Source organism: Chiloscyllium punctatum, chromosome 12 (assembly GCF_047496795.1).
Source record: "Chiloscyllium punctatum isolate Juve2018m chromosome 12, sChiPun1.3, whole genome shotgun sequence".
In the NCBI taxonomy this organism is placed as follows: Eukaryota; Metazoa; Chordata; class Chondrichthyes; order Orectolobiformes; family Hemiscylliidae; genus Chiloscyllium; species Chiloscyllium punctatum.
This window is the reverse complement of record NC_092750.1, coordinates 10,646,231-10,672,517: the sequence shown is the minus strand read 5'-3', so window position 1 is coordinate 10,672,517 and position 26,287 is coordinate 10,646,231. Positions and strand designations below refer to the sequence as shown.

The following is a 26,287-nucleotide window of genomic DNA, read 5'->3' as shown; positions in this document are numbered from 1 at the left end:
GTACAGTCCAAAGCGATTTCCCAAGGCGCGCCTCTGGAACGCTCAAATCAACCTAAAGTCAGGCGGCCATGCGCATGTCAGCGTCTCTCCTGCAACTTTTCCATTGCGATCAGGGATCACCGGTTTTTGCAAGCTGGAACAGCTGGCCGTCAGCAAGCTTACGAGCGAGGGAGTGTTTGATAGAGAGAGAGAGAGTGCAAAGGCCAGCATGGACGCGTCGCTGACTCAAAGAGTGTTTTGTGCGTTCGCAGATGTTGGTCAATGAAGAGTCGGAGAATTGGAATTGGTGCAGGATTGAGGGTTTGTCGATTTGATTATTTGACTGTTTTGGAATGCTCCTTACGCAGCCAATCAGAAGAAATGTGCCATGAGACTGGAAGCAAAAGGCATCGAATGGCTGCAGGAGGAGGGTGAGAGGCAATGCAAACCACCCTCGCGCCAGCAAGACCAGGTGCAGAGCTTCACCTTCATTCACTCGCCTCCGTCACAGTTAAACGAAGGACGGAGCGCGCGAGCGACTCTGCACCTGCCGAAACCCGGGATTGAACCGGGGACCTTTAGATCTTCAGTCTAACGCTCTCCCAACTGAGCTATTTCGGCAGCTGCAGCCAGCTCGGCACGCTGCAGCACTTTGCTCGCTGCCACATTCACTTGGGATTTGCCCTGCGTTTTTGTTCCAAATCTCCTCACGACATCGACTCCTTCCGGCAAAATTTCCCAGCCTGTTTTCTCGCCGGACAGTTGGCTTCAGCCGCTGCCTCTTTATGCCGTCTATATCGACACTGTCGTTGATTCTGCACAATCATTTCTGAAGTTGACAGCTTGGCTCTGGTCGACTCGCTCGTCGAATGCACAACCAGGAACTGGTCCCTCCAGTCCTCGACAAGTTCCACGTCGTGCTCCGTTCACCGTCAACATCTCTCGCCAGCTTCACCCCATCTCTCCTCTAGCTCTCGAACTGCTGCACGTGATGCCATCCGTCTGCAAACGGTCAGTATCGGTCTAAGCTGCTTTGCGAGCGAGCCGACGCACCGGAACAATTTGAACTCATCGCCTCTGCTCCGGCTTCAGTCCGTCCACTGTGAAAACCATCAGTTCTTACTCTGCAGGCTTGAGGATTCCCAAGTTCTCCGCAACCATCTCCAAAGCGGCATGTAAGTCACTGCCTGTTTACACCACCGACTCTGTTTGTGAATACTTTTCCATCGTCATTCTGCACAATCACTTCTGAAGTGACCGCTTGTGTCGAAAACAAGGTACAGTCCAAAGCGATTTCCCAAGGCGCGCCTCTGGAACGCTCAAATCAACCTAAAGTCAGGCGGCCATGCGCATGTCAGCGTCTCTCCTGCAACTTTTCCATTGCGATCAGGGATCACCGGTTTTTGCAAGCTGGAACAGCTGGCCGTCAGCAAGCTTACGAGCGAGGGAGTGTTTGATAGAGAGAGAGAGAGTGCAAAGGCCAGCATGGACGCGTCGCTGACTCAAAGAGTGTTTTGTGCGTTCGCAGATGTTGGTCAATGAAGAGTCGGAGAATTGGAATTGGTGCAGGATTGAGGGTTTGTCGATTTGATTATTTGACTGTTTTGGAATGCTCCTTACGCAGCCAATCAGAAGAAATGTGCCATGAGACTGGAAGCAAAAGGCATCGAATGGCTGCAGGAGGAGGGTGAGAGGCAATGCAAACCACCCTCGCGCCAGCAAGACCAGGTGCAGAGCTTCACCTTCATTCACTCGCCTCCGTCACAGTTAAACGAAGGACGGAGCGCGCGAGCGACTCTGCACCTGCCGAAACCCGGGATTGAACCGGGGACCTTTAGATCTTCAGTCTAACGCTCTCCCAACTGAGCTATTTCGGCAGCTGCAGCCCGCTCGGCACGCTGCAGCACTTTGCTCGCTGCCACATTCACTTGGGATTTGCCCTGCGTTTTTGTTCCAAATCTCCTCACGACATCGACTCCTTCCGGCAAAATTTCCCAGCCTGTTTTCTCGCCGGACAGTTGGCTTCAGCCGCTGCCTCTTTATGCCGTCTATATCGACACTGTCGTTGATTCTGCACAATCATTTCTGAAGTTGACAGCTTGGCTCTGGTCGACTCGCTCGTCGAATGCACAACCAGGAACTGGTCCCTCCAGTCCTCGACAAGTTCCACGTCGTGCTCCGTTCACCGTCAACATCTCTCGCCAGCTTCACCCCATCTCTCCTCTAGCTCTCGAACTGCTGCACGTGATGCCATCCGTCTGCAAACGGTCAGTATCGGTCTAAGCTGCTTTGCGAGCGAGCCGACGCACCGGAACAATTTGAACTCATCGCCTCTGCTCCGGCTTCAGTCCGTCCACTGTGAAAACCATCAGTTCTTACTCTGCAGGCTTGAGGATTCCCAAGTTCTCCGCAACCATCTCCAAAGCGGCATGTAAGTCACTGCCTGTTTACACCACCGACTCTGTTTGTGAATACTTTTCCATCGTCATTCTGCACAATCACTTCTGAAGTGACCGCTTGTGTCGAAAACAAGGAACAGTCCAAAGCGATTTCCCAAGGCGCGCCTCTGGAACGCTCAAATCAACCTAAAGTCAGGCGGCCATGCGCATGTCAGCGTCTCTCCTGCAACTTTTCCATTGCGATCAGGGATCACCGGTTTTTGCAAGCTGGAACAGCTGGCCGTCAGCAAGCTTACGAGCGAGGGAGTGTTTGATAGAGAGAGAGAGAGTGCAAAGGCCAGCATGGACGCGTCGCTGACTCAAAGAGTGTTTTGTGCGTTCGCAGATGTTGGTCAATGAAGAGTCGGAGAATTGGAATTGGTGCAGGATTGAGGGTTTGTCGATTTGATTATTTGACTGTTTTGGAATGCTCCTTACGCAGCCAATCAGAAGAAATGTGCCATGAGACTGGAAGCAAAAGGCATCGAATGGCTGCAGGAGGAGGGTGAGAGGCAATGCAAACCACCCTCGCGCCAGCAAGACCAGGTGCAGAGCTTCACCTTCATTCACTCGCCTCCGTCGCAGTTAAACGAAGGACGGAGCGCGCGAGCGACTCTGCACCTGCCGAAACCCGGGATTGAACCGGGGACCTTTAGATCTTCAGTCTAACGCTCTCCCAACTGAGCTATTTCGGCAGCTGCAGCCAGCTCGGCACGCTGCAGCACTTTGCTCGCTGCCACATTCACTTGGGATTTGCCCTGCGTTTTTGTTCCAAATCTCCTCACGACATCGACTCCTTCCGGCAAAATTTCCCAGCCTGTTTTCTCGCCGGACAGTTGGCTTCAGCCGCTGCCTCTTTATGCCGTCTATATCGACACTGTCGTTGATTCTGCACAATCATTTCTGAAGTTGACAGCTTGGCTCTGGTCGACTCGCTCGTCGAATGCACAACCAGGAACTGGTCCCTCCAGTCCTCGACAAGTTCCACGTCGTGCTCCGTTCACCGTCAACATCTCTCGCCAGCTTCACCCCATCTCTCCTCTAGCTCTCGAACTGCTGCACGTGATGCCATCCGTCTGCAAACGGTCAGTATCGGTCTAAGCTGCTTTGCGAGCGAGCCGACGCACCGGAACAATTTGAACTCATCGCCTCTGCTCCGGCTTCAGTCCGTCCACTGTGAAAACCATCAGTTCTTACTCTGCAGGCTTGAGGATTCCCAAGTTCTCCGCAACCATCTCCAAAGCGGCATGTAAGTCACTGCCTGTTTACACCACCGACTCTGTTTGTGAATACTTTTCCATCGTCATTCTGCACAATCACTTCTGAAGTGACCGCTTGTGTCGAAAACAAGGTACAGTCCAAAGCGATTTCCCAAGGCGCGCCTCTGGAACGCTCAAATCAACCTAAAGTCAGGCGGCCATGCGCATGTCAGCGTCTCTCCTGCAACTTTTCCATTGCGATCAGGGATCACCGGTTTTTGCAAGCTGGAACAGCTGGCCGTCAGCAAGCTTACGAGCGAGGGAGTGTTTGATAGAGAGAGAGAGAGTGCAAAGGCCAGCATGGACGCGTCGCTGACTCAAAGAGTGTTTTGTGCGTTCGCAGATGTTGGTCAATGAAGAGTCGGAGAATTGGAATTGGTGCAGGATTGAGGGTTTGTCGATTTGATTATTTGACTGTTTTGGAATGCTCCTTACGCAGCCAATCAGAAGAAATGTGCCATGAGACTGGAAGCAAAAGGCATCGAATGGCTGCAGGAGGAGGGTGAGAGGCAATGCAAACCACCCTCGCGCCAGCAAGACCAGGTGCAGAGCTTCACCTTCATTCACTCGCCTCCGTCACAGTTAAACGAAGGACGGAGCGCGCGAGCGACTCTGCACCTGCCGAAACCCGGGATTGAACCGGGGACCTTTAGATCTTCAGTCTAACGCTCTCCCAACTGAGCTATTTCGGCAGCTGCAGCCCGCTCGGCACGCTGCAGCACTTTGCTCGCTGCCACATTCACTTGGGATTTGCCCTGCGTTTTTGTTCCAAATCTCCTCACGACATCGACTCCTTCCGGCAAAATTTCCCAGCCTGTTTTCTCGCCGGACAGTTGGCTTCAGCCGCTGCCTCTTTATGCCGTCTATATCGACACTGTCGTTGATTCTGCACAATCATTTCTGAAGTTGACAGCTTGGCTCTGGTCGACTCGCTCGTCGAATGCACAACCAGGAACTGGTCCCTCCAGTCCTCGACAAGTTCCACGTCGTGCTCCGTTCACCGTCAACATCTCTCGCCAGCTTCACCCCATCTCTCCTCTAGCTCTCGAACTGCTGCACGTGATGCCATCCGTCTGCAAACGGTCAGTATCGGTCTAAGCTGCTTTGCGAGCGAGCCGACGCACCGGAACAATTTGAACTCATCGCCTCTGCTCCGGCTTCAGTCCGTCCACTGTGAAAACCATCAGTTCTTACTCTGCAGGCTTGAGGATTCCCAAGTTCTCCGCAACCATCTCCAAAGCGGCATGTAAGTCACTGCCTGTTTACACCACCGACTCTGTTTGTGAATACTTTTCCATCGTCATTCTGCACAATCACTTCTGAAGTGACCGCTTGTGTCGAAAACAAGGAACAGTCCAAAGCGATTTCCCAAGGCGCGCCTCTGGAACGCTCAAATCAACCTAAAGTCAGGCGGCCATGCGCATGTCAGCGTCTCTCCTGCAACTTTTCCATTGCGATCAGGGATCACCGGTTTTTGCAAGCTGGAACAGCTGGCCGTCAGCAAGCTTACGAGCGAGGGAGTGTTTGATAGAGAGAGAGAGAGTGCAAAGGCCAGCATGGACGCGTCGCTGACTCAAAGAGTGTTTTGTGCGTTCGCAGATGTTGGTCAATGAAGAGTCGGAGAATTGGAATTGGTGCAGGATTGAGGGTTTGTCGATTTGATTATTTGACTGTTTTGGAATGCTCCTTACGCAGCCAATCAGAAGAAATGTGCCATGAGACTGGAAGCAAAAGGCATCGAATGGCTGCAGGAGGAGGGTGAGAGGCAATGCAAACCACCCTCGCGCCAGCAAGACCAGGTGCAGAGCTTCACCTTCATTCACTCGCCTCCGTCGCAGTTAAACGAAGGACGGAGCGCGCGAGCGACTCTGCACCTGCCGAAACCCGGGATTGAACCGGGGACCTTTAGATCTTCAGTCTAACGCTCTCCCAACTGAGCTATTTCGGCAGCTGCAGCCAGCTCGGCACGCTGCAGCACTTTGCTCGCTGCCACATTCACTTGGGATTTGCCCTGCGTTTTTGTTCCAAATCTCCTCACGACATCGACTCCTTCCGGCAAAATTTCCCAGCCTGTTTTCTCGCCGGATAGTTGGCTTCAGCCGCTGCCTCTTTATGCCGTCTATATCGACACTGTCGTTGATTCTGCACAATCATTTCTGAAGTTGACAGCTTGGCTCTGGTCGACTCGCTCGTCGAATGCACAACCAGGAACTGGTCACTCCAGTCCTCGACAAGTTCCACGTCGTGCTCCGTTCACCGTCAACATCTCTCGCCAGCTTCACCCCATCTCTCCTCTAGCTCTCGAACTGCTGCACGTGATGCCATCCGTCTGCAAACGGTCAGTATCGGTCTAAGCTGCTTTGCGAGCGAGCCGACGCACCGGAACAATTTGAACTCATCGCCTCTGCTCCGGCTTCAGTCCGTCCACTGTGAAAACCATCAGTTCTTACTCTGCAGGCTTGAGGATTCCCAAGTTCTCCGCAACCATCTCCAAAGCGGCATGTAAGTCACTGCCTGTTTACACCACCGACTCTGTTTGTGAATACTTTTCCATCGTCATTCTGCACAATCACTTCTGAAGTGACCGCTTGTGTCGAAAACAAGGTACAGTCCAAAGCGATTTCCCAAGGCGCGCCTCTGGAACGCTCAAATCAACCTAAAGTCAGGCGGCCATGCGCATGTCAGCGTCTCTCCTGCAACTTTTCCATTGCGATCAGGGATCACCGGTTTTTGCAAGCTGGAACAGCTGGCTGTCAGCAAGCTTACGAGCGAGGGAGTGTTTGATAGAGAGAGAGAGAGTGCAAAGGCCAGCATGGACGCGTCGCTGACTCAAAGAGTGTTTTGTGCGTTCGCAGATGTTGGTCAATGAAGAGTCGGAGAATTGGAATAGGTGCAGGATTGAGGGTTTGTCGATTTGATTATTTGACTGTTTTGGAATGCTCCTTACGCAGCCAATCAGAAGAAATGTGCCATGAGACTGGAAGCAAAAGGCATCGAATGGCTGCAGGAGGAGGGTGAGAGGCAATGCAAACCACCCTCGCGCCAGCAAGACCAGGTGCAGAGCTTCACCTTCATTCACTCGCCTCCGTCGCAGTTAAACGAAGGACGGAGCGCGCGAGCGACTCTGCACCTGCCGAAACCCGGGATTGAACCGGGGACCTTTAGATCTTCAGTCTAACGCTCTCCCAACTGAGCTATTTCGGCAGCTGCAGCCAGCTCGGCACGCTGCAGCACTTTGCTCGCTGCCACATTCACTTGGGATTTGCCCTGCGTTTTTGTTCCAAATCTCCTCACGACATCGACTCCTTCCGGCAAAATTTCCCAGCCTGTTTTCTCGCCGGACAGTTGGCTTCAGCCGCTGCCTCTTTATGCCGTCTATATCGACACTGTCGTTGATTCTGCACAATCATTTCTGAAGTTGACAGCTTGGCTCTGGTCGACTCGCTCGTCGAATGCACAACCAGGAACTGGTCCCTCCAGTCCTCGACAAGTTCCACGTCGTGCTCCGTTCACCGTCAACATCTCTCGCCAGCTTCACCCCATCTCTCCTCTAGCTCTCGAACTGCTGCACGTGATGCCATCCGTCTGCAAACGGTCAGTATCGGTCTAAGCTGCTTTGCGAGCGAGCCGACGCACCGGAACAATTTGAACTCATCGCCTCTGCTCCGGCTTCAGTCCGTCCACTGTGAAAACCATCAGTTCTTACTCTGCAGGCTTGAGGATTCCCAAGTTCTCCGCAACCATCTCCAAAGCGGCATGTAAGTCACTGCCTGTTTACACCACCGACTCTGTTTGTGAATACTTTTCCATCGTCATTCTGCACAATCACTTCTGAAGTGACCGCTTGTGTCGAAAACAAGGTACAGTCCAAAGCGATTTCCCAAGGCGCGCCTCTGGAACGCTCAAATCAACCTAAAGTCAGGCGGCCATGCGCATGTCAGCGTCTCTCCTGCAACTTTTCCATTGCGATCAGGGATCACCGGTTTTTGCAAGCTGGAACAGCTGGCCGTCAGCAAGCTTACGAGCGAGGGAGTGTTTGATAGAGAGAGAGAGAGTGCAAAGGCCAGCATGGACGCGTCGCTGACTCAAAGAGTGTTTTGTGCGTTCGCAGATGTTGGTCAATGAAGAGTCGGAGAATTGGAATTGGTGCAGGATTGAGGGTTTGTCGATTTGATTATTTGACTGTTTTGGAATGCTCCTTACGCAGCCAATCAGAAGAAATGTGCCATGAGACTGGAAGCAAAAGGCATCGAATGGCTGCAGGAGGAGGGTGAGAGGCAATGCAAACCACCCTCGCGCCAGCAAGACCAGGTGCAGAGCTTCACCTTCATTCACTCGCCTCCGTCACAGTTAAACGAAGGACGGAGCGCGCGAGCGACTCTGCACCTGCCGAAACCCGGGATTGAACCGGGGACCTTTAGATCTTCAGTCTAACGCTCTCCCAACTGAGCTATTTCGGCAGCTGCAGCCCGCTCGGCACGCTGCAGCACTTTGCTCGCTGCCACATTCACTTGGGATTTGCCCTGCGTTTTTGTTCCAAATCTCCTCACGACATCGACTCCTTCCGGCAAAATTTCCCAGCCTGTTTTCTCGCCGGACAGTTGGCTTCAGCCGCTGCCTCTTTATGCCGTCTATATCGACACTGTCGTTGATTCTGCACAATCATTTCTGAAGTTGACAGCTTGGCTCTGGTCGACTCGCTCGTCGAATGCACAACCAGGAACTGGTCCCTCCAGTCCTCGACAAGTTCCACGTCGTGCTCCGTTCACCGTCAACATCTCTCGCCAGCTTCACCCCATCTCTCCTCTAGCTCTCGAACTGCTGCACGTGATGCCATCCGTCTGCAAACGGTCAGTATCGGTCTAAGCTGCTTTGCGAGCGAGCCGACGTACCGGAACAATTTGAACTCATCGCCTCTGCTCCGGCTTCAGTCCGTCCACTGTGAAAACCATCAGTTCTTACTCTGCAGGCTTGAGGATTCCCAAGTTCTCCGCAACCATCTCCAAAGCGGCATGTAAGTCACTGCCTGTTTACACCACCGACTCTGTTTGTGAATACTTTTCCATCGTCATTCTGCACAATCACTTCTGAAGTGACCGCTTGTGTCGAAAACAAGGAACAGTCCAAAGCGATTTCCCAAGGCGCGCCTCTGGAACGCTCAAATCAACCTAAAGTCAGGCGGCCATGCGCATGTCAGCGTCTCTCCTGCAACTTTTCCATTGCGATCAGGGATCACCGGTTTTTGCAAGCTGGAACAGCTGGCCGTCAGCAAGCTTACGAGCGAGGGAGTGTTTGATAGAGAGAGAGAGAGTGCAAAGGCCAGCATGGACGCGTCGCTGACTCAAAGAGTGTTTTGTGCGTTCGCAGATGTTGGTCAATGAAGAGTCGGAGAATTGGAATTGGTGCAGGATTGAGGGTTTGTCGATTTGATTATTTGACTGTTTTGGAATGCTCCTTACGCAGCCAATCAGAAGAAATGTGCCATGAGACTGGAAGCAAAAGGCATCGAATGGCTGCAGGAGGAGGGTGAGAGGCAATGCAAACCACCCTCGCGCCAGCAAGACCAGGTGCAGAGCTTCACCTTCATTCACTCGCCTCCGTCGCAGTTAAACGAAGGACGGAGCGCGCGAGCGACTCTGCACCTGCCGAAACCCGGGATTGAACCGGGGACCTTTAGATCTTCAGTCTAACGCTCTCCCAACTGAGCTATTTCGGCAGCTGCAGCCAGCTCGGCACGCTGCAGCACTTTGCTCGCTGCCACATTCACTTGGGATTTGCCCTGCGTTTTTGTTCCAAATCTCCTCACGACATCGACTCCTTCCGGCAAAATTTCCCAGCCTGTTTTCTCGCCGGACAGTTGGCTTCAGCCGCTGCCTCTTTATGCCGTCTATATCGACACTGTCGTTGATTCTGCACAATCATTTCTGAAGTTGACAGCTTGGCTCTGGTCGACTCGCTCGTCGAATGCACAACCAGGAACTGGTCCCTCCAGTCCTCGACAAGTTCCACGTCGTGCTCCGTTCACCGTCAACATCTCTCGCCAGCTTCACCCCATCTCTCCTCTAGCTCTCGAACTGCTGCACGTGATGCCATCCGTCTGCAAACGGTCAGTATCGGTCTAAGCTGCTTTGCGAGCGAGCCGACGCACCGGAACAATTTGAACTCATCGCCTCTGCTCCGGCTTCAGTCCGTCCACTGTGAAAACCATCAGTTCTTACTCTGCAGGCTTGAGGATTCCCAAGTTCTCCGCAACCATCTCCAAAGCGGCATGTAAGTCACTGCCTGTTTACACCACCGACTCTGTTTGTGAATACTTTTCCATCGTCATTCTGCACAATCACTTCTGAAGTGACCGCTTGTGTCGAAAACAAGGAACAGTCCAAAGCGATTTCCCAAGGCGCGCCTCTGGAACGCTCAAATCAACCTAAAGTCAGGCGGCCATGCGCATGTCAGCGTCTCTCCTGCAACTTTTCCATTGCGATCAGGGATCACCGGTTTTTGCAAGCTGGAACAGCTGGCCGTCAGCAAGCTTACGAGCGAGGGAGTGTTTGATAGAGAGAGAGAGAGTGCAAAGGCCAGCATGGACGCGTCGCTGACTCAAAGAGTGTTTTGTGCGTTCGCAGATGTTGGTCAATGAAGAGTCGGAGAATTGGAATTGGTGCAGGATTGAGGGTTTGTCGATTTGATTATTTGACTGTTTTGGAATGCTCCTTACGCAGCCAATCAGAAGAAATGTGCCATGAGACTGGAAGCAAAAGGCATCGAATGGCTGCAGGAGGAGGGTGAGAGGCAATGCAAACCACCCTCGCGCCAGCAAGACCAGGTGCAGAGCTTCACCTTCATTCACTCGCCTCCGTCACAGTTAAACGAAGGACGGAGCGCGCGAGCGACTCTGCACCTGCCGAAACCCGGGATTGAACCGGGGACCTTTAGATCTTCAGTCTAACGCTCTCCCAACTGAGCTATTTCGGCAGCTGCAGCCAGCTCGGCACGCTGCAGCACTTTGCTCGCTGCCACATTCACTTGGGATTTGCCCTGCGTTTTTGTTCCAAATCTCCTCACGACATCGACTCCTTCCGGCAAAATTTCCCAGCCTGTTTTCTCGCCGGACAGTTGGCTTCAGCCGCTGCCTCTTTATGCCGTCTATATCGACACTGTCGTTGATTCTGCACAATCATTTCTGAAGTTGACAGCTTGGCTCTGGTCGACTCGCTCGTCGAATGCACAACCAGGAACTGGTCCCTCCAGTCCTCGACAAGTTCCACGTCGTGCTCCGTTCACCGTCAACATCTCTCGCCAGCTTCACCCCATCTCTCCTCTAGCTCTCGAACTGCTGCACGTGATGCCATCCGTCTGCAAACGGTCAGTATCGGTCTAAGCTGCTTTGCGAGCGAGCCGACGCACCGGAACAATTTGAACTCATCGCCTCTGCTCCGGCTTCAGTCCGTCCACTGTGAAAACCATCAGTTCTTACTCTGCAGGCTTGAGGATTCCCAAGTTCTCCGCAACCATCTCCAAAGCGGCATGTAAGTCACTGCCTGTTTACACCACCGACTCTGTTTGTGAATACTTTTCCATCGTCATTCTGCACAATCACTTCTGAAGTGACCGCTTGTGTCGAAAACAAGGAACAGTCCAAAGCGATTTCCCAAGGCGCGCCTCTGGAACGCTCAAATCAACCTAAAGTCAGGCGGCCATGCGCATGTCAGCGTCTCTCCTGCAACTTTTCCATTGCGATCAGGGATCACCGGTTTTTGCAAGCTGGAACAGCTGGCCGTCAGCAAGCTTACGAGCGAGGGAGTGTTTGATAGAGAGAGAGAGAGTGCAAAGGCCAGCATGGACGCGTCGCTGACTCAAAGAGTGTTTTGTGCGTTCGCAGATGTTGGTCAATGAAGAGTCGGAGAATTGGAATTGGTGCAGGATTGAGGGTTTGTCGATTTGATTATTTGACTGTTTTGGAATGCTCCTTACGCAGCCAATCAGAAGAAATGTGCCATGAGACTGGAAGCAAAAGGCATCGAATGGCTGCAGGAGGAGGGTGAGAGGCAATGCAAACCACCCTCGCGCCAGCAAGACCAGGTGCAGAGCTTCACCTTCATTCACTCGCCTCCGTCACAGTTAAACGAAGGACGGAGCGCGCGAGCGACTCTGCACCTGCCGAAACCCGGGATTGAACCGGGGACCTTTAGATCTTCAGTCTAACGCTCTCCCAACTGAGCTATTTCGGCAGCTGCAGCCAGCTCGGCACGCTGCAGCACTTTGCTCGCTGCCACATTCACTTGGGATTTGCCCTGCGTTTTTGTTCCAAATCTCCTCACGACATCGACTCCTTCCGGCAAAATTTCCCAGCCTGTTTTCTCGCCGGACAGTTGGCTTCAGCCGCTGCCTCTTTATGCCGTCTATATCGACACTGTCGTTGATTCTGCACAATCATTTCTGAAGTTGACAGCTTGGCTCTGGTCGACTCGCTCGTCGAATGCACAACCAGGAACTGGTCCCTCCAGTCCTCGACAAGTTCCACGTCGTGCTCCGTTCACCGTCAACATCTCTCGCCAGCTTCACCCCATCTCTCCTCTAGCTCTCGAACTGCTGCACGTGATGCCATCCGTCTGCAAACGGTCAGTATCGGTCTAAGCTGCTTTGCGAGCGAGCCGACGCACCGGAACAATTTGAACTCATCGCCTCTGCTCCGGCTTCAGTCCGTCCACTGTGAAAACCATCAGTTCTTACTCTGCAGGCTTGAGGATTCCCAAGTTCTCCGCAACCATCTCCAAAGCGGCATGTAAGTCACTGCCTGTTTACACCACCGACTCTGTTTGTGAATACTTTTCCATCGTCATTCTGCACAATCACTTCTGAAGTGACCGCTTGTGTCGAAAACAAGGAACAGTCCAAAGCGATTTCCCAAGGCGCGCCTCTGGAACGCTCAAATCAACCTAAAGTCAGGCGGCCATGCGCATGTCAGCGTCTCTCCTGCAACTTTTCCATTGCGATCAGGGATCACCGGTTTTTGCAAGCTGGAACAGCTGGCCGTCAGCAAGCTTACGAGCGAGGGAGTGTTTGATAGAGAGAGAGAGAGTGCAAAGGCCAGCATGGACGCGTCGCTGACTCAAAGAGTGTTTTGTGCGTTCGCAGATGTTGGTCAATGAAGAGTCGGAGAATTGGAATTGGTGCAGGATTGAGGGTTTGTCGATTTGATTATTTGACTGTTTTGGAATGCTCCTTACGCAGCCAATCAGAAGAAATGTGCCATGAGACTGGAAGCAAAAGGCATCGAATGGCTGCAGGAGGAGGGTGAGAGGCAATGCAAACCACCCTCGCGCCAGCAAGACCAGGTGCAGAGCTTCACCTTCATTCACTCGCCTCCGTCGCAGTTAAACGAAGGACGGAGCGCGCGAGCGACTCTGCACCTGCCGAAACCCGGGATTGAACCGGGGACCTTTAGATCTTCAGTCTAACGCTCTCCCAACTGAGCTATTTCGGCAGCTGCAGCCAGCTCGGCACGCTGCAGCACTTTGCTCGCTGCCACATTCACTTGGGATTTGCCCTGCGTTTTTGTTCCAAATCTCCTCACGACATCGACTCCTTCCGGCAAAATTTCCCAGCCTGTTTTCTCGCCGGATAGTTGGCTTCAGCCGCTGCCTCTTTATGCCGTCTATATCGACACTGTCGTTGATTCTGCACAATCATTTCTGAAGTTGACAGCTTGGCTCTGGTCGACTCGCTCGTCGAATGCACAACCAGGAACTGGTCACTCCAGTCCTCGACAAGTTCCACGTCGTGCTCCGTTCACCGTCAACATCTCTCGCCAGCTTCACCCCATCTCTCCTCTAGCTCTCGAACTGCTGCACGTGATGCCATCCGTCTGCAAACGGTCAGTATCGGTCTAAGCTGCTTTGCGAGCGAGCCGACGCACCGGAACAATTTGAACTCATCGCCTCTGCTCCGGCTTCAGTCCGTCCACTGTGAAAACCATCAGTTCTTACTCTGCAGGCTTGAGGATTCCCAAGTTCTCCGCAACCATCTCCAAAGCGGCATGTAAGTCACTGCCTGTTTACACCACCGACTCTGTTTGTGAATACTTTTCCATCGTCATTCTGCACAATCACTTCTGAAGTGACCGCTTGTGTCGAAAACAAGGAACAGTCCAAAGCGATTTCCCAAGGCGCGCCTCTGGAACGCTCAAATCAACCTAAAGTCAGGCGGCCATGCGCATGTCAGCGTCTCTCCTGCAACTTTTCCATTGCGATCAGGGATCACCGGTTTTTGCAAGCTGGAACAGCTGGCCGTCAGCAAGCTTACGAGCGAGGGAGTGTTTGATAGAGAGAGAGAGAGTGCAAAGGCCAGCATGGACGCGTCGCTGACTCAAAGAGTGTTTTGTGCGTTCGCAGATGTTGGTCAATGAAGAGTCGGAGAATTGGAATTGGTGCAGGATTGAGGGTTTGTCGATTTGATTATTTGACTGTTTTGGAATGCTCCTTACGCAGCCAATCAGAAGAAATGTGCCATGAGACTGGAAGCAAAAGGCATCGAATGGCTGCAGGAGGAGGGTGAGAGGCAATGCAAACCACCCTCGCGCCAGCAAGACCAGGTGCAGAGCTTCACCTTCATTCACTCGCCTCCGTCGCAGTTAAACGAAGGACGGAGCGCGCGAGCGACTCTGCACCTGCCGAAACCCGGGATTGAACCGGGGACCTTTAGATCTTCAGTCTAACGCTCTCCCAACTGAGCTATTTCGGCAGCTGCAGCCAGCTCGGCACGCTGCAGCACTTTGCTCGCCGCCACATTCACTTGGGATTTGCCCTGCGTTTTTGTTCCAAATCTCCTCACGACATCGACTCCTTCCGGCAAAATTTCCCAGCCTGTTTTCTCGCCGGACAGTTGGCTTCAGCCGCTGCCTCTTTATGCCGTCTATATCGACACTGTCGTTGATTCTGCACAATCATTTCTGAAGTTGACAGCTTGGCTCTGGTCGACTCGCTCGTCGAATGCACAACCAGGAACTGGTCCCTCCAGTCCTCGACAAGTTCCACGTCGTGCTCCGTTCACCGTCAACATCTCTCGCCAGCTTCACCCCATCTCTCCTCTAGCTCTCGAACTGCTGCACGTGATGCCATCCGTCTGCAAACGGTCAGTATCGGTCTAAGCTGCTTTGCGAGCGAGCCGACGCACCGGAACAATTTGAACTCATCGCCTCTGCTCCGGCTTCAGTCCGTCCACTGTGAAAACCATCAGTTCTTACTCTGCAGGCTTGAGGATTCCCAAGTTCTCCGCAACCATCTCCAAAGCGGCATGTAAGTCACTGCCTGTTTACACCACCGACTCTGTTTGTGAATACTTTTCCATCGTCATTCTGCACAATCACTTCTGAAGTGACCGCTTGTGTCGAAAACAAGGAACAGTCCAAAGCGATTTCCCAAGGCGCGCCTCTGGAACGCTCAAATCAACCTAAAGTCAGGCGGCCATGCGCATGTCAGCGTCTCTCCTGCAACTTTTCCATTGCGATCAGGGATCACCGGTTTTTGCAAGCTGGAACAGCTGGCCGTCAGCAAGCTTACGAGCGAGGGAGTGTTTGATAGAGAGAGAGAGAGTGCAAAGGCCAGCATGGACGCGTCGCTGACTCAAAGAGTGTTTTGTGCGTTCGCAGATGTTGGTCAATGAAGAGTCGGAGAATTGGAATTGGTGCAGGATTGAGGGTTTGTCGATTTGATTATTTGACTGTTTTGGAATGCTCCTTACGCAGCCAATCAGAAGAAATGTGCCATGAGACTGGAAGCAAAAGGCATCGAATGGCTGCAGGAGGAGGGTGAGAGGCAATGCAAACCACCCTCGCGCCAGCAAGACCAGGTGCAGAGCTTCACCTTCATTCACTCGCCTCCGTCGCAGTTAAACGAAGGACGGAGCGCGCGAGCGACTCTGCACCTGCCGAAACCCGGGATTGAACCGGGGACCTTTAGATCTTCAGTCTAACGCTCTCCCAACTGAGCTATTTCGGCAGCTGCAGCCAGCTCGGCACGCTGCAGCACTTTGCTCGCTGCCACATTCACTTGGGATTTGCCCTGCGTTTTTGTTCCAAATCTCCTCACGACATCGACTCCTTCCGGCAAAATTTCCCAGCCTGTTTTCTCGCCGGACAGTTGGCTTCAGCCGCTGCCTCTTTATGCCGTCTATATCGACACTGTCGTTGATTCTGCACAATCATTTCTGAAGTTGACAGCTTGGCTCTGGTCGACTCGCTCGTCGAATGCACAACCAGGAACTGGTCCCTCCAGTCCTCGACAAGTTCCACGTCGTGCTCCGTTCACCGTCAACATCTCTCGCCAGCTTCACCCCATCTCTCCTCTAGCTCTCGAACTGCTGCACGTGATGCCATCCGTCTGCAAACGGTCAGTATCGGTCTAAGCTGCTTTGCGAGCGAGCCGACGCACCGGAACAATTTGAACTCATCGCCTCTGCTCCGGCTTCAGTCCGTCCACTGTGAAAACCATCAGTTCTTACTCTGCAGGCTTGAGGATTCCCAAGTTCTCCGCAACCATCTCCAAAGCGGCATGTAAGTCACTGCCTGTTTACACCACCGACTCTGTTTGTGAATACTTTTCCATCGTCATTCTGCACAATCACTTCTGAAGTGACCGCTTGTGTCGAAAACAAGGAACAGTCCAAAGCGATTTCCCAAGGCGCGCCTCTGGAACGCTCAAATCAACCTAAAGTCAGGCGGCCATGCGCATGTCAGCGTCTCTCCTGCAACTTTTCCATTGCGATCAGGGATCACCGGTTTTTGCAAGCTGGAACAGCTGGCCGTCAGCAAGCTTACGAGCGAGGGAGTGTTTGATAGAGAGAGAGAGAGTGCAAAGGCCAGCATGGACGCGTCGCTGACTCAAAGAGTGTTTTGTGCGTTCGCAGATGTTGGTCAATGAAGAGTCGGAGAATTGGAATAGGTGCAGGATTGAGGGTTTGTCGATTTGATTATTTGACTGTTTTGGAATGCTCCTTACGCAGCCAATCAGAAGAAATGTGCCATGAGACTGGAAGCAAAAGGCATCGAATGGCTGCAGGAGGAGGGTGAGAGGCAATGCAAACCACCCTCGCGCCAGCAAGACCAGGTGCAGAGCTTCACCTTCATTCACTCGCCTCCGTCGCAGTTAAACGAAGGACGGAGCGCGCGAGCGACTCTGCACCTGCCGAAACCCGGGATTGAACCGGGGACCTTTAGATCTTCAGTCTAACGCTCTCCCAACTGAGCTATTTCGGCAGCTGCAGCCAGCTCGGCACGCTGCAGCACTTTGCTCGCTGCCACATTCACTTGGGATTTGCCCTGCGTTTTTGTTCCAAATCTCCTCACGACATCGACTCCTTCCGGCAAAATTTCCCAGCCTGTTTTCTCGCCGGATAGTTGGCTTCAGCCGCTGCCTCTTTATGCCGTCTATATCGACACTGTCGTTGATTCTGCACAATCATTTCTGAAGTTGACAGCTTGGCTCTGGTCGACTCGCTCGTCGAATGCACAACCAGGAACTGGTCACTCCAGTCCTCGACAAGTTCCACGTCGTGCTCCGTTCACCGTCAACATCTCTCGCCAGCTTCACCCCATCTCTCCTCTAGCTCTCGAACTGCTGCACGTGATGCCATCCGTCTGCAAACGGTCAGTATCGGTCTAAGCTGCTTTGCGAGCGAGCCGACGCACCGGAACAATTTGAACTCATCGCCTCTGCTCCGGCTTCAGTCCGTCCACTGTGAAAACCATCAGTTCTTACTCTGCAGGCTTGAGGATTCCCAAGTTCTCCGCAACCATCTCCAAAGCGGCATGTAAGTCACTGCCTGTTTACACCACCGACTCTGTTTGTGAATACTTTTCCATCGTCATTCTGCACAATCACTTCTGAAGTGACCGCTTGTGTCGAAAACAAGGAACAGTCCAAAGCGATTTCCCAAGGCGCGCCTCTGGAACGCTCAAATCAACCTAAAGTCAGGCGGCCATGCGCATGTCAGCGTCTCTCCTGCAACTTTTCCATTGCGATCAGGGATCACCGGTTTTTGCAAGCTGGAACAGCTGGCCGTCAGCAAGCTTACGAGCGAGGGAGTGTTTGATAGAGAGAGAGAGAGTGCAAAGGCCAGCATGGACGCGTCGCTGACTCAAAGAGTGTTTTGTGCGTTCGCAGATGTTGGTCAATGAAGAGTCGGAGAATTGGAATTGGTGCAGGATTGAGGGTTTGTCGATTTGATTATTTGACTGTTTTGGAATGCTCCTTACGCAGCCAATCAGAAGAAATGTGCCATGAGACTGGAAGCAAAAGGCATCGAATGGCTGCAGGAGGAGGGTGAGAGGCAATGCAAACCACCCTCGCGCCAGCAAGACCAGGTGCAGAGCTTCACCTTCATTCACTCGCCTCCGTCGCAGTTAAACGAAGGACGGAGCGCGCGAGCGACTCTGCACCTGCCGAAACCCGGGATTGAACCGGGGACCTTTAGATCTTCAGTCTAACGCTCTCCCAACTGAGCTATTTCGGCAGCTGCAGCCAGCTCGGCACGCTGCAGCACTTTGCTCGCTGCCACATTCACTTGGGATTTGCCCTGCGTTTTTGTTCCAAATCTCCTCACGACATCGACTCCTTCCGGCAAAATTTCCCAGCCTGTTTTCTCGCCGGATAGTTGGCTTCAGCCGCTGCCTCTTTATGCCGTCTATATCGACACTGTCGTTGATTCTGCACAATCATTTCTGAAGTTGACAGCTTGGCTCTGGTCGACTCGCTCGTCGAATGCACAACCAGGAACTGGTCACTCCAGTCCTCGACAAGTTCCACGTCGTGCTCCGTTCACCGTCAACATCTCTCGCCAGCTTCACCCCATCTCTCCTCTAGCTCTCGAACTGCTGCACGTGATGCCATCCGTCTGCAAACGGTCAGTATCGGTCTAAGCTGCTTTGCGAGCGAGCCGACGCACCGGAACAATTTGAACTCATCGCCTCTGCTCCGGCTTCAGTCCGTCCACTGTGAAAACCATCAGTTCTTACTCTGCAGGCTTGAGGATTCCCAAGTTCTCCGCAACCATCTCCAAAGCGGCATGTAAGTCACTGCCTGTTTACACCACCGACTCTGTTTGTGAATACTTTTCCATCGTCATTCTGCACAATCACTTCTGAAGTGACCGCTTGTGTCGAAAACAAGGAACAGTCCAAAGCGATTTCCCAAGGCGCGCCTCTGGAACGCTCAAATCAACCTAAAGTCAGGCGGCCATGCGCATGTCAGCGTCTCTCCTGCAACTTTTCCATTGCGATCAGGGATCACCGGTTTTTGCAAGCTGGAACAGCTGGCCGTCAGCAAGCTTACGAGCGAGGGAGTGTTTGATAGAGAGAGAGAGAGTGCAAAGGCCAGCATGGACGCGTCGCTGACTCAAAGAGTGTTTTGTGCGTTCGCAGATGTTGGTCAATGAAGAGTCGGAGAATTGGAATTGGTGCAGGATTGAGGGTTTGTCGATTTGATTATTTGACTGTTTTGGAATGCTCCTTACGCAGCCAATCAGAAGAAATGTGCCATGAGACTGGAAGCAAAAGGCATCGAATGGCTGCAGGAGGAGGGTGAGAGGCAATGCAAACCACCCTCGCGCCAGCAAGACCAGGTGCAGAGCTTCACCTTCATTCACTCGCCTCCGTCGCAGTTAAACGAAGGACGGAGCGCGCGAGCGACTCTGCACCTGCCGAAACCCGGGATTGAACCGGGGACCTTTAGATCTTCAGTCTAACGCTCTCCCAACTGAGCTATTTCGGCAGCTGCAGCCAGCTCGGCACGCTGCAGCACTTTGCTCGCTGCCACATTCACTTGGGATTTGCCCTGCGTTTTTGTTCCAAATCTCCTCACGACATCGACTCCTTCCGGCAAAATTTCCCAGCCTGTTTTCTCGCCGGATAGTTGGCTTCAGCCGCTGCCTCTTTATGCCGTCTATATCGACACTGTCGTTGATTCTGCACAATCATTTCTGAAGTTGACAGCTTGGCTCTGGTCGACTCGCTCGTCGAATGCACAACCAGGAACTGGTCACTCCAGTCCTCGACAAGTTCCACGTCGTGCTCCGTTCACCGTCAACATCTCTCGCCAGCTTCACCCCATCTCTCCTCTAGCTCTCGAACTGCTGCACGTGATGCCATCCGTCTGCAAACGGTCAGTATCGGTCTAAGCTGCTTTGCGAGCGAGCCGACGCACCGGAACAATTTGAACTCATCGCCTCTGCTCCGGCTTCAGTCCGTCCACTGTGAAAACCATCAGTTCTTACTCTGCAGGCTTGAGGATTCCCAAGTTCTCCGCAACCATCTCCAAAGCGGCATGTAAGTCACTGCCTGTTTACACCACCGACTCTGTTTGTGAATACTTTTCCATCGTCATTCTGCACAATCACTTCTGAAGTGACCGCTTGTGTCGAAAACAAGGAACAGTCCAAAGCGATTTCCCAAGGCGCGCCTCTGGAACGCTCAAATCAACCTAAAGTCAGGCGGCCATGCGCATGTCAGCGTCTCTCCTGCAACTTTTCCATTGCGATCAGGGATCACCGGTTTTTGCAAGCTGGAACAGCTGGCCGTCAGCAAGCTTACGAGCGAGGGAGTGTTTGATAGAGAGAGAGAGAGTGCAAAGGCCAGCATGGACGCGTCGCTGACTCAAAGAGTGTTTTGTGCGTTCGCAGATGTTGGTCAATGAAGAGTCGGAGAATTGGAATTGGTGCAGGATTGAGGGTTTGTCGATTTGATTATTTGACTGTTTTGGAATGCTCCTTACGCAGCCAATCAGAAGAAATGTGCCATGAGACTGGAAGCAAAAGGCATCGAATGGCTGCAGGAGGAGGGTGAGAGGCAATGCAAACCACCCTCGCGCCAGCAAGACCAGGTGCAGAGCTTCACCTTCATTCACTCGCCTCCGTCGCAGTTAAACGAAGGACGGAGCGCGCGAGCGACTCTGCACCTGCCGAAACCCGGGATTGAACCGGGGACCTTTAGATCTTCAGTCTAACGCTCTCCCAACTGAGCTATTTCGGCAGCTGCAGCCAGCTCGGCACGCTGCAGCACTTTGCTCGCCGCCACATTCACTTGGGATTTGCCCTGCGTTTTTGTTCCAAATCTCCTCACGACATCGACTCCTTCCGGCAAAATTTCCCAGCCTGTTTTCTCGCCGGACAGTTGGCTTCAGCCGCTGCCTCTTTATGCCGTCTATATCGACACTGTCGTTGATTCTGCACAATCATTTCTGAAGTTGACAGCTTGGCTCTGGTCGACTCGCTCGTCGAATGCACAACCAGGAACTGGTCCCTCCAGTCCTCGACAAGTTCCACGTCGTGCTCCGTTCACCGTCAACATCTCTCGCCAGCTTCACCCCATCTCTCCTCTAGCTCTCGAACTGCTGCACGTGATGCCATCCGTCTGCAAACGGTCAGTATCGGTCTAAGCTGCTTTGCGAGCGAGCCGACGCACCGGAACAATTTGAACTCATCGCCTCTGCTCCGGCTTCAGTCCGTCCACTGTGAAAACCATCAGTTCTTACTCTGCAGGCTTGAGGATTCCCAAGTTCTCCGCAACCATCTCCAAAGCGGCATGTAAGTCACTGCCTGTTTACACCACCGACTCTGTTTGTGAATACTTTTCCATCGTCATTCTGCACAATCACTTCTGAAGTGACCGCTTGTGTCGAAAACAAGGAACAGTCCAAAGCGATTTCCCAAGGCGCGCCTCTGGAACGCTCAAATCAACCTAAAGTCAGGCGGCCATGCGCATGTCAGCGTCTCTCCTGCAACTTTTCCATTGCGATCAGGGATCACCGGTTTTTGCAAGCTGGAACAGCTGGCCGTCAGCAAGCTTACGAGCGAGGGAGTGTTTGATAGAGAGAGAGAGAGTGCAAAGGCCAGCATGGACGCGTCGCTGACTCAAAGAGTGTTTTGTGCGTTCGCAGATGTTGGTCAATGAAGAGTCGGAGAATTGGAATTGGTGCAGGATTGAGGGTTTGTCGATTTGATTATTTGACTGTTTTGGAATGCTCCTTACGCAGCCAATCAGAAGAAATGTGCCATGAGACTGGAAGCAAAAGGCATCGAATGGCTGCAGGAGGAGGGTGAGAGGCAATGCAAACCACCCTCGCGCCAGCAAGACCAGGTGCAGAGCTTCACCTTCATTCACTCGCCTCCGTCGCAGTTAAACGAAGGACGGAGCGCGCGAGCGACTCTGCACCTGCCGAAACCCGGGATTGAACCGGGGACCTTTAGATCTTCAGTCTAACGCTCTCCCAACTGAGCTATTTCGGCAGCTGCAGCCAGCTCGGCACGCTGCAGCACTTTGCTCGCTGCCACATTCACTTGGGATTTGCCCTGCGTTTTTGTTCCAAATCTCCTCACGACATCGACTCCTTCCGGCAAAATTTCCCAGCCTGTTTTCTCGCCGGACAGTTGGCTTCAGCCGCTGCCTCTTTATGCCGTCTATATCGACACTGTCGTTGATTCTGCACAATCATTTCTGAAGTTGACAGCTTGGCTCTGGTCGACTCGCTCGTCGAATGCACAACCAGGAACTGGTCCCTCCAGTCCTCGACAAGTTCCACGTCGTGCTCCGTTCACCGTCAACATCTCTCGCCAGCTTCACCCCATCTCTCCTCTAGCTCTCGAACTGCTGCACGTGATGCCATCCGTCTGCAAACGGTCAGTATCGGTCTAAGCTGCTTTGCGAGCGAGCCGACGCACCGGAACAATTTGAACTCATCGCCTCTGCTCCGGCTTCAGTCCGTCCACTGTGAAAACCATCAGTTCTTACTCTGCAGGCTTGAGGATTCCCAAGTTCTCCGCAACCATCTCCAAAGCGGCATGTAAGTCACTGCCTGTTTACACCACCGACTCTGTTTGTGAATACTTTTCCATCGTCATTCTGCACAATCACTTCTGAAGTGACCGCTTGTGTCGAAAACAAGGAACAGTCCAAAGCGATTTCCCAAGGCGCGCCTCTGGAACGCTCAAATCAACCTAAAGTCAGGCGGCCATGCGCATGTCAGCGTCTCTCCTGCAACTTTTCCATTGCGATCAGGGATCACCGGTTTTTGCAAGCTGGAACAGCTGGCCGTCAGCAAGCTTACGAGCGAGGGAGTGTTTGATAGAGAGAGAGAGAGTGCAAAGGCCAGCATGGACGCGTCGCTGACTCAAAGAGTGTTTTGTGCGTTCGCAGATGTTGGTCAATGAAGAGTCGGAGAATTGGAATAGGTGCAGGATTGAGGGTTTGTCGATTTGATTATTTGACTGTTTTGGAATGCTCCTTACGCAGCCAATCAGAAGAAATGTGCCATGAGACTGGAAGCAAAAGGCATCGAATGGCTGCAGGAGGAGGGTGAGAGGCAATGCAAACCACCCTCGCGCCAGCAAGACCAGGTGCAGAGCTTCACCTTCATTCACTCGCCTCCGTCGCAGTTAAACGAAGGACGGAGCGCGCGAGCGACTCTGCACCTGCCGAAACCCGGGATTGAACCGGGGACCTTTAGATCTTCAGTCTAACGCTCTCCCAACTGAGCTATTTCGGCAGCTGCAGCCAGCTCGGCACGCTGCAGCACTTTGCTCGCTGCCACATTCACTTGGGATTTGCCCTGCGTTTTTGTTCCAAATCTCCTCACGACATCGACTCCTTCCGGCAAAATTTCCCAGCCTGTTTTCTCGCCGGACAGTTGGCTTCAGCCGCTGCCTCTTTATGCCGTCTATATCGACACTGTCGTTGATTCTGCACAATCATTTCTGAAGTTGACAGCTTGGCTCTGGTCGACTCGCTCGTCGAATGCACAACCAGGAACTGGTCCCTCCAGTCCTCGACAAGTTCCACGTCGTGCTCCGTTCACCGTCAACATCTCTCGCCAGCTTCACCCCATCTCTCCTCTAGCTCTCGAACTGCTGCACGTGATGCCATCCGTCTGCAAACGGTCAGTATCGGTCTAAGCTGCTTTGCGAGCGAGCCGACGCACCGGAACAATTTGAACTCATCGCCTCTGCTCCGGCTTCAGTCCGTCCACTGTGAAAACCATCAGTTCTTACTCTGCAGGCTTGAGGATTCCCAAGTTCTCCGCAACCATCTCCAAAGCGGCATGTAAGTCACTGCCTGTTTACACCACCGACTCTGTTTGTGAATACTTTTCCATCGTCATTCTGCACAATCACTTCTGAAGTGACCGCTTGTGTCGAAAACAAGGAACAGTCCAAAGCGATTTCCCAAGGCGCGCCTCTGGAACGCTCAAATCAACCTAAAGTCAGGCGGCCATGCGCATGTCAGCGTCTCTCCTGCAACTTTTCCATTGCGATCAGGGATCACCGGTTTTTGCAAGCTGGAACAGCTGGCCGTCAGCAAGCTTACGAGCGAGGGAGTGTTTGATAGAGAGAGAGAGAGTGCAAAGGCCAGCATGGACGCGTCGCTGACTCAAAGAGTGTTTTGTGCGTTCGCAGATGTTGGTCAATGAAGAGTCGGAGAATTGGAATTGGTGCAGGATTGAGGGTTTGTCGATTTGATTATTTGACTGTTTTGGAATGCTCCTTACGCAGCCAATCAGAAGAAATGTGCCATGAGACTGGAAGCAAAAGGCATCGAATGGCTGCAGGAGGAGGGTGAGAGGCAATGCAAACCACCCTCGCGCCAGCAAGACCAGGTGCAGAGCTTCACCTTCATTCACTCGCCTCCGTCGCAGTTAAACGAAGGACGGAGCGCGCGAGCGACTCTGCACCTGCCGAAACCCGGGATTGAACCGGGGACCTTTAGATCTTCAGTCTAACGCTCTCCCAACTGAGCTATTTCGGCAGCTGCAGCCAGCTCGGCACGCTGCAGCACTTTGCTCGCTGCCACATTCACTTGGGATTTGCCCTGCGTTTTTGTTCCAAATCTCCTCACGACATCGACTCCTTCCGGCAAAATTTCCCAGCCTGTTTTCTCGCCGGATAGTTGGCTTCAGCCGCTGCCTCTTTATGCCGTCTATATCGACACTGTCGTTGATTCTGCACAATCATTTCTGAAGTTGACAGCTTGGCTCTGGTCGACTCGCTCGTCGAATGCACAACCAGGAACTGGTCACTCCAGTCCTCGACAAGTTCCACGTCGTGCTCCGTTCACCGTCAACATCTCTCGCCAGCTTCACCCCATCTCTCCTCTAGCTCTCGAACTGCTGCACGTGATGCCATCCGTCTGCAAACGGTCAGTATCGGTCTAAGCTGCTTTGCGAGCGAGCCGACGCACCGGAACAATTTGAACTCATCGCCTCTGCTCCGGCTTCAGTCCGTCCACTGTGAAAACCATCAGTTCTTACTCTGCAGGCTTGAGGATTCCCAAGTTCTCCGCAACCATCTCCAAAGCGGCATGTAAGTCACTGCCTGTTTACACCACCGACTCTGTTTGTGAATACTTTTCCATCGTCATTCTGCACAATCACTTCTGAAGTGACCGCTTGTGTCGAAAACAAGGAACAGTCCAAAGCGATTTCCCAAGGCGCGCCTCTGGAACGCTCAAATCAACCTAAAGTCAGGCGGCCATGCGCATGTCAGCGTCTCTCCTGCAACTTTTCCATTGCGATCAGGGATCACCGGTTTTTGCAAGCTGGAACAGCTGGCCGTCAGCAAGCTTACGAGCGAGGGAGTGTTTGATAGAGAGAGAGAGAGTGCAAAGGCCAGCATGGACGCGTCGCTGACTCAAAGAGTGTTTTGTGCGTTCGCAGATGTTGGTCAATGAAGAGTCGGAGAATTGGAATTGGTGCAGGATTGAGGGTTTGTCGATTTGATTATTTGACTGTTTTGGAATGCTCCTTACGCAGCCAATCAGAAGAAATGTGCCATGAGACTGGAAGCAAAAGGCATCGAATGGCTGCAGGAGGAGGGTGAGAGGCAATGCAAACCACCCTCGCGCCAGCAAGACCAGGTGCAGAGCTTCACCTTCATTCACTCGCCTCCGTCGCAGTTAAACGAAGGACGGAGCGCGCGAGCGACTCTGCACCTGCCGAAACCCGGGATTGAACCGGGGACCTTTAGATCTTCAGTCTAACGCTCTCCCAACTGAGCTATTTCGGCAGCTGCAGCCAGCTCGGCACGCTGCAGCACTTTGCTCGCTGCCACATTCACTTGGGATTTGCCCTGCGTTTTTGTTCCAAATCTCCTCACGACATCGACTCCTTCCGGCAAAATTTCCCAGCCTGTTTTCTCGCCGGATAGTTGGCTTCAGCCGCTGCCTCTTTATGCCGTCTATATCGACACTGTCGTTGATTCTGCACAATCATTTCTGAAGTTGACAGCTTGGCTCTGGTCGACTCGCTCGTCGAATGCACAACCAGGAACTGGTCACTCCAGTCCTCGACAAGTTCCACGTCGTGCTCCGTTCACCGTCAACATCTCTCGCCAGCTTCACCCCATCTCTCCTCTAGCTCTCGAACTGCTGCACGTGATGCCATCCGTCTGCAAACGGTCAGTATCGGTCTAAGCTGCTTTGCGAGCGAGCCGACGCACCGGAACAATTTGAACTCATCGCCTCTGCTCCGGCTTCAGTCCGTCCACTGTGAAAACCATCAGTTCTTACTCTGCAGGCTTGAGGATTCCCAAGTTCTCCGCAACCATCTCCAAAGCGGCATGTAAGTCACTGCC

General features: G+C 52.8%; 21 non-coding genes across 21 annotated transcripts; all 21 read right to left on the bottom strand.

Moving 5' to 3' along the window:
- Positions 1-527: 527 nt before the first annotated feature.
- On the bottom strand, positions 528-600 carry trnaf-gaa (transfer RNA phenylalanine (anticodon GAA)). Its single transcript has one exon. It is a non-coding gene; the product is annotated as a tRNA-Phe (tRNA).
- Positions 601-1,783: 1,183 nt separating this feature from the next.
- Positions 1,784-1,856, bottom strand: trnaf-gaa (transfer RNA phenylalanine (anticodon GAA)). Its single transcript has one exon. It is a non-coding gene; the product is annotated as a tRNA-Phe (tRNA).
- A 1,183-nt stretch (positions 1,857-3,039) lies between these two features.
- trnaf-gaa (transfer RNA phenylalanine (anticodon GAA)) lies at positions 3,040-3,112 on the bottom strand. Its single transcript has one exon. It is a non-coding gene; the product is annotated as a tRNA-Phe (tRNA).
- Positions 3,113-4,295: 1,183 nt separating this feature from the next.
- trnaf-gaa (transfer RNA phenylalanine (anticodon GAA)) lies at positions 4,296-4,368 on the bottom strand. The gene has a single exon. It is a non-coding gene; the product is annotated as a tRNA-Phe (tRNA).
- A 1,183-nt stretch (positions 4,369-5,551) lies between these two features.
- On the bottom strand, positions 5,552-5,624 carry trnaf-gaa (transfer RNA phenylalanine (anticodon GAA)). The gene has a single exon. It is a non-coding gene; the product is annotated as a tRNA-Phe (tRNA).
- Positions 5,625-6,807: 1,183 nt separating this feature from the next.
- On the bottom strand, positions 6,808-6,880 carry trnaf-gaa (transfer RNA phenylalanine (anticodon GAA)). Its single transcript has one exon. It is a non-coding gene; the product is annotated as a tRNA-Phe (tRNA).
- Positions 6,881-8,063: 1,183 nt separating this feature from the next.
- On the bottom strand, positions 8,064-8,136 carry trnaf-gaa (transfer RNA phenylalanine (anticodon GAA)). Its single transcript has one exon. It is a non-coding gene; the product is annotated as a tRNA-Phe (tRNA).
- A 1,183-nt stretch (positions 8,137-9,319) lies between these two features.
- Positions 9,320-9,392, bottom strand: trnaf-gaa (transfer RNA phenylalanine (anticodon GAA)). The gene has a single exon. It is a non-coding gene; the product is annotated as a tRNA-Phe (tRNA).
- Positions 9,393-10,575: 1,183 nt separating this feature from the next.
- trnaf-gaa (transfer RNA phenylalanine (anticodon GAA)) lies at positions 10,576-10,648 on the bottom strand. The gene has a single exon. It is a non-coding gene; the product is annotated as a tRNA-Phe (tRNA).
- Positions 10,649-11,831: 1,183 nt separating this feature from the next.
- Positions 11,832-11,904, bottom strand: trnaf-gaa (transfer RNA phenylalanine (anticodon GAA)). Its single transcript has one exon. It is a non-coding gene; the product is annotated as a tRNA-Phe (tRNA).
- A 1,183-nt stretch (positions 11,905-13,087) lies between these two features.
- Positions 13,088-13,160, bottom strand: trnaf-gaa (transfer RNA phenylalanine (anticodon GAA)). The gene has a single exon. It is a non-coding gene; the product is annotated as a tRNA-Phe (tRNA).
- Positions 13,161-14,343: 1,183 nt separating this feature from the next.
- On the bottom strand, positions 14,344-14,416 carry trnaf-gaa (transfer RNA phenylalanine (anticodon GAA)). The gene has a single exon. It is a non-coding gene; the product is annotated as a tRNA-Phe (tRNA).
- A 1,183-nt stretch (positions 14,417-15,599) lies between these two features.
- Positions 15,600-15,672, bottom strand: trnaf-gaa (transfer RNA phenylalanine (anticodon GAA)). Its single transcript has one exon. It is a non-coding gene; the product is annotated as a tRNA-Phe (tRNA).
- Positions 15,673-16,855: 1,183 nt separating this feature from the next.
- Positions 16,856-16,928, bottom strand: trnaf-gaa (transfer RNA phenylalanine (anticodon GAA)). The gene has a single exon. It is a non-coding gene; the product is annotated as a tRNA-Phe (tRNA).
- Positions 16,929-18,111: 1,183 nt separating this feature from the next.
- Positions 18,112-18,184, bottom strand: trnaf-gaa (transfer RNA phenylalanine (anticodon GAA)). The gene has a single exon. It is a non-coding gene; the product is annotated as a tRNA-Phe (tRNA).
- Positions 18,185-19,367: 1,183 nt separating this feature from the next.
- trnaf-gaa (transfer RNA phenylalanine (anticodon GAA)) lies at positions 19,368-19,440 on the bottom strand. The gene has a single exon. It is a non-coding gene; the product is annotated as a tRNA-Phe (tRNA).
- Positions 19,441-20,623: 1,183 nt separating this feature from the next.
- On the bottom strand, positions 20,624-20,696 carry trnaf-gaa (transfer RNA phenylalanine (anticodon GAA)). Its single transcript has one exon. It is a non-coding gene; the product is annotated as a tRNA-Phe (tRNA).
- A 1,183-nt stretch (positions 20,697-21,879) lies between these two features.
- On the bottom strand, positions 21,880-21,952 carry trnaf-gaa (transfer RNA phenylalanine (anticodon GAA)). Its single transcript has one exon. It is a non-coding gene; the product is annotated as a tRNA-Phe (tRNA).
- A 1,183-nt stretch (positions 21,953-23,135) lies between these two features.
- trnaf-gaa (transfer RNA phenylalanine (anticodon GAA)) lies at positions 23,136-23,208 on the bottom strand. The gene has a single exon. It is a non-coding gene; the product is annotated as a tRNA-Phe (tRNA).
- A 1,183-nt stretch (positions 23,209-24,391) lies between these two features.
- On the bottom strand, positions 24,392-24,464 carry trnaf-gaa (transfer RNA phenylalanine (anticodon GAA)). The gene has a single exon. It is a non-coding gene; the product is annotated as a tRNA-Phe (tRNA).
- A 1,183-nt stretch (positions 24,465-25,647) lies between these two features.
- trnaf-gaa (transfer RNA phenylalanine (anticodon GAA)) lies at positions 25,648-25,720 on the bottom strand. The gene has a single exon. It is a non-coding gene; the product is annotated as a tRNA-Phe (tRNA).
- Positions 25,721-26,287: the final 567 nt, after the last annotated feature.